This window comes from Octopus bimaculoides, chromosome 6 (genome assembly GCF_046866305.1).
Source record: "Octopus bimaculoides isolate indiv1 chromosome 6, ASM4686630v1, whole genome shotgun sequence".
Taxonomy (NCBI): domain Eukaryota; kingdom Metazoa; phylum Mollusca; class Cephalopoda; order Octopoda; family Octopodidae; genus Octopus; species Octopus bimaculoides.
Genome location: NC_142933.1, coordinates 9139679 through 9145886, shown reverse-complemented (window position 1 = coordinate 9145886; position 6208 = coordinate 9139679). Strand labels below are relative to the sequence as shown.

At 37.5% G+C, this 6208-nt stretch overlaps 1 long non-coding RNA gene across 1 annotated transcript; it reads left to right on the top strand.

The window, feature by feature from the left end:
* The first annotated feature begins 769 nt into the window (after positions 1-769).
* On the top strand, positions 770-2834 carry LOC128248181 (uncharacterized). Its single transcript, XR_008264482.2, has 2 exons — positions 770-1150; positions 2772-2834. It is a non-coding gene; the product is annotated as an uncharacterized LOC128248181 (long non-coding RNA).
* Positions 2835-6208: the final 3374 nt, after the last annotated feature.

Below are 6208 nucleotides of genomic sequence, written 5' to 3'. Positions count from 1 at the left end.
CTCAGGAACTTGGATGTTAAACATCCCTTTGAAGGGTTTGGGTCCTTACTTCTACTATATATATGTGTGTGTGTGTGTGTGTGTATATATATATATATACACACACACGCAATGTTTTTCCTTCGTAACTTTGAGGAAAATGGATATCTTTCTACATCACCCGCACGCAGGAAACGAATCTGAAAACAAAAATGTGCAGAAAGCAATGGGCATGGTGGAGAGGACTTCGGAAAATTCACAAGATTAACTCGGATGCTAAAGGGTTTGAAGGGTTCGGGTCCTTCTACTATATATACATCTGTAAAAATATGTGACACTTATTCAGTAGCGATGATAAAACTCCGAGTTTCGGATGCCAGGGTGGGAGTTATCCGGATAACTGAAGAGATGTTGGCGTGGGCTCCCACCCTGGCATCCGAAACTCGGAGTTTTATCATCGCTACTGAATAAGTGTCACATATTTTTACAGATAAATTCCTCTATTTGCATAATATCGAGGTCTCTTTCTTTCTTTTGTTGTCCTTCCTGTCAAATATATATATATATACACACACACATAATTAAGGTATTAGCAACAGTTGCTTCACCACATACCGAAATTTAGAAATAGCAGTTAAAGTGCTATATATAAATATATATATATATATATATAACGAGGGAAAAACTCGGATCTTGTTAATCTTGTGAATTTTCCGAAGTCCTCTCCACCCCGCCCGTTTGCTTTCTGAGCATTTGTTTTCATATTCGTTTCCTACACCTTTTTTTTTTTTTTTACACCCGTTGCACTATTTTTTTTTTTTTTAGATTTCGTTTCCGGGTAATAATGTCAAATCGTTGTACCTCTTCCAACCAAGTCACGTATAGTGTCTTCAATAAGTTCTACCACAAAAAACATTTACCTCCTTGTGAGTTTTGAACCAGGGCTCTCAGATTTCCTCAGCTCAAAACTACGATCGCCCGTACTGCCGTATAAGGCATAACGCCCACGCAAATATGGCCCGACCAATCAGCACTGGATCACGTATTATGGTTGATTCGGCGAACTTCAAAGGAAGTGTACGAATTTTCCCCGCCAAAAAGCTTGATCAAAGACAACGAAAATTTTGACGATTTCCATACAAAATAATGTCTTTCTCTGTTCAATGATCTGGTCTGTTGCTTTTTTTTTTTTTTACATGATATATTAATGGTACCAACGTAGAATAATAATGTCGAACAACACACCAATTATGTGTAGTAATTTTAAACTCCTACTTATTTCGTCTTCAGGAACTATGAACTACTTTCGTAAATTTATCTCAACATGCATTACGCATATTTCCTCACTATTATGTCCATTGTTCAAATTAATTATTTATTTGTACGCATTTAAATATAAGCGATGCGGGTTAATAAACTATTAGTGTACGTTATCCTGGTCTTCACACGCAACCTATCTAATATTATCAACTAACAACGAATCAAAAACACTGCTTCCACAAACATGTTTAACTTTCACCTTTTAACTTTTTCTTTTTTTTTTTGTGAATGTTCTAAATGAAACTCGTTACTTCTCTCTTTCTCTCTCCACACACACACACGAATTACCATTCCGTTTAAACTTGTAGCTCCGATCTTTAGAAGTGAACTGATACTACGTAGAAAATTAATAGAACATTATATATATATATATATATATATATTTACTTACTTTATTGTTGTTTATCTCCTATATTTACTACAAAATCAACTGAGGCAAGATTGCTAAAAGCACCGATATCAACAAATTAATGATAAAATTATCAAATGTATTCTTCGTCGATCGCGTTGTTGAAAACAAACAATAGTTACCAGACATATGTTTAAAGAAAGTATAAATGTTTGATATTAAACGACTGCGTTTAAGAACCCAAAATCATGTGGGCTCAGCTGAAGGTTTTTCTGATTCAGGTCCCGGTAATTCCATTGTAACATCAGTTGATGCTGCAACGCCCAACGTTAACTGATCGTGGGCCAGCATCATTGAGACAACTTGTTCATAAGAAGGAGGTAAAGAATCGTAAGGCGGATCAGTTCTTGACAGCGGACAATAGACACTCTGTAACACTTGTTGGTATGAAGGCAGTTCTGCTAAGCCAGCTGAAGACCAATTTGTATCAATGTTATTGTGAATAGTCTCTATGTTGTTGCTTCCATCTTCGACACGATTTTCGCTGTTTTCGTCGATCGAACAAATTGTTTCCTCTCTAAGCTTTTTCGCGATCAAAAACTGTTTAACTGACACTATCAACATTAGAAATGACAAAAGCAACAAAAACGGACCTGTGATCGATTCCCAGAATATGATATTCCATTCCAACCAGGTGATGACTATTCCCAAAAGCAACAAAGTAACTGAAACTTTTGCAAACATCATCGCAAGTCGGAATTCTTTAATTCCTGGTTCTTGATGAGTTGTGTTGTTGGAGGAAGCATTCATCTGGTCGACAAATGCCATCGCGTGCATTTTTATCTTCGCGGTTAATATTTTTCTGTCAGGGTGCTGATTTCTTTCAGATGAAGGGATAGGTGCCCGTAAAATTTATAATTTTATTTTTCGAACACTTGGCATTCAGAAGTCATTCTTTGAATCAGTTGCTTTATGAGATATTCTCATTGAATATGATACAACAATGAACGAAACGTGTATGTGTGTGTGTGTATGGATGTGTACATATTTTTTCTTTTTGTTGATTCAAAATGTTAAATAACTGCAAAATAGTAAAGTGTTTTGTTTTATTTTACATTTCCAGGTGGTCCCCGAACAAAATGAAAATTCAGCACTCACATTTTATCACAAATTTCAACTCAGAAAACCTTTTTATTTTCAGGCACCTTTTGGGTTTTTTTTTAATCTCTTCCGATCATCAATGAGATTTTCATGTCTACAGGAGTTCGAAAAAAAAAAAAAATTCTTGAAGTTTTTGTTTTGTCTTTGTTTTTAAAAATACTTTGAAGAAATGCGTCCTTAACGCCGACGTCAAACGATGTTCTGAAATCTAAACCTAATTTCTCTTCCTCTCACACAACTGCGTTCGTTTCCGCTCTAATTTTCCAATAAACAGGTCTACTGGCCGAAATACCAACAAACTTGTGTTTAAAAAATATGTTAAACAAGTGACTGTTACAGACGAATATCACCGCTAGATCTTGCTTATTTCCAGTTGTATTTCATTTTCACATTGCCAAAATTATTGAATAACACACACGACATAACAAATAAGTTGTAATACAAATAAATCCCATTTTGGCGAAGGTAAAGAATACGCACACCCAGTGTTTAGGGTCATGGTTTTTGTTACACCGAAAACGGGTGGTGGTGCGTATTCTTTACCTTCGCCCTCATTTTGACATAGCAACTCTTCTCAACGAACGAGGGAACGTCTATAGTAGCTCAACCTGCTAGAAATAACAACCAAATCATACTCTGTCTATAAAAGAGAACACGTCGAATCACGCAGTCCTGCTTACAATATTTGAAAATAAAATAGGATGATCAGAAGTCTACTCAATCAAGGGTAACCTTGGGCTAAACAATTGCCAATTTTGCTTTCCTTATTTCATAGCAGAAAATATTTTAACATTTCAATAACGGTTTCCTTTTTATTATTTGTTTAATTATGAATATCTTTTAGGAAAAGGAGAAAAACAAACAGAAACTGTAGCACAATTTCAGTTGTAGCAGAAGCGTGTTCACTCTTTACCTTTAGCTATCCGCATTTATGCCTCTTTACCTTTAGGTAGCCGTTTTGGTTCATCACATGACGGTCCCGTCCACCTAGCTTTATGCAGGCTATCCACCCCTTAACGTGATCGACTAGTCAAGCGTCCCAACATTAGCTATTTAGGGGAAGCTTTTCCCCACTACTTTCTTAGAGAGGTCAATTGCAACAAGTGAGTTTGGATCTTTGGCATGAGAGCAGTTTTATTCCACTTTGCTGCTTCAGTGAGGAGAGGATTGTAGCAGGATTCCTTGATGCCATGCCTGGTGTTTTTTCCAACGTTCATCTTCAAGAAGCACTTTGAAATTACAGATTTATTTATGTTATACCAGTTGCTGTATTTCCGTTTAGCTTTGGAATAAATGTTGCAGTCAATTTTATCTTCGTATTTCTTGATGTTCTTTACCGTGACTCTTATTAACACAGATATACTACAGGGTGTCCACAAAGTTTGGGTACATGGAGTAAATAAAATCATAACATAAACAATTAACTATAAGAAATAATAATTTCTGAAAGTAAGTGTTAATCCCCATGTACCCAGACTTTGTGGACACCCTGTACTACCAGGGGCTTTAGCTACATTATACCATTTACCACCTCACTAAACAAGTGTTTGTCACATTGTACTTGACTTCCTCCTCTAAAAGACCCTTTAAAGAAACCAGGGCTGAATGACAACTTGTTAAAAGGCTGACTCAGTAATGACTCAGTGTTTCAGATCACATAATTGTTGATGTACAGTAATCCAGGAATACAGGGAGTAACCTGAAACAGCTTGGTCTAAATAGCTGAGAATAATTTGTTCACCACTTTATTAGGTGTCTTCAGTAAAGTAAAGCTTATACCAGCCAGCTGTAGGAGCACTTTGGATTCCATGTGCTTTGTAGACATTTTCAAACCCTATGAAGGATTTAGTTTGGAGAGGAAAAGTTTTCATTCCAAAAGTTGAACTGTCCAAAGATATATATATATATATATATATATATAGTGGTTTTAGAAGATTTCATACCAATCTTGGTACAAAGTCTTTAGAATTTTGCTCAACTTTACTCTTTTACTTGTTTTAGTCATCTGATTGTGGCCATGCTGGAGCACCACCTTTAGTCAAGCAAATCGACCTGAGGACTTATTCTTTGTAAGCCTAGTACTTATTCTATCGGTCTCTTTTGCCGAACCGCTAAGTTACGGGGACGTAAACACAACAGCATTGGTTGTCAAGCAATGTTGCGGGGGACAAACACTGACACACACACACACATATATATATATATATATATATGGGCTTCTTTCAGTTTCCGTCTACCAAATCCACTCACAAGGCGTTGGTTAGCCTGAGGCTTTAGTTGAAGACACTTGCCCAAGGTGCCATGCAGTGGGACTGAACCTGGAACCATGTGGTTTGTAAGCAAGCTGCTTACCACACAGGCACTCCTACACCTTATTAACAATAAAGTACTTTAAAAGCTATTTGACCGTTTTCATATTTCAGCTTAATCTCTTTGTGCTGGTAGATTTGTAAGAAAATAGAACGGAGATTTTGCATCTCAAGACAGTTTATGAACTTGAAGAAATTCCCTGTGACTTAGAACCACTATGTTACCTTTAGACTAGCTGGAAATAGCAGTCAAGGCTCCTTCAAATCACATACTGCTCTAATGTTGTCCTGAGTGTTCTGTGACTGAATAAAAGACAAGGTTTTAACCGCTGAAACATCTTTGGTCCTAAGTCAGGACCGATTTGGGACTAAACTTTAATGTAATAAGGAGTTTTCACTTAAATACAAAAACTTCAAGTCAACAAGGAAACCTTTGTGTCGTTGTTCAACCTCTTAGAGTAATTACACCCATCATCTTCAAAATGGTGATGATACATTGCGTAATGTAATACTAGAAACACAAAGCTTAAAAGAACAGGATGGTCATAGCTACTGGATTGTCTTAAATTCAGTTGCAGGCTCACCACCATGGGAATTCATAAATCCAGTATATATTCCTGATAGTGGAGGCACAATGGCCCAGTGGTTAGGGCAGCGGACTCGTGGTCATAGGATCGCGGTTTCGATTGCCAGACCGGGCATTGTGAGTGTTTATTGAGTGAAAACACCTAAAGCTCCATGAGGCTCCAGCAGGGGATGGTGGCGAACCCTGCTGCACTCTTCCACAACTTTCTCTCACTCTTACTTCCTGTTTCTGTTGCGCCTGTAATTCAAAGGGTCAACCTTGTCACACTATGTCATGCTGAATATCCCCGAGAACTACGTTAAGGGTACATGTGTCTGTGGAGTACTCAGCCACTTGCACGTTACTCTCACGAGCAGGCTGTTCCATTGATCGGATCAACTGGAACCCTCGACGTCGTAAGCGACGGAGCGCCAACAACATATTCCTGATAGTTGTACTTCTTCACTGCCAAAACAGACGAAATCCTCAAGTTGAGCCATCGTAGGGGTTTGGCTTCAAAACCGA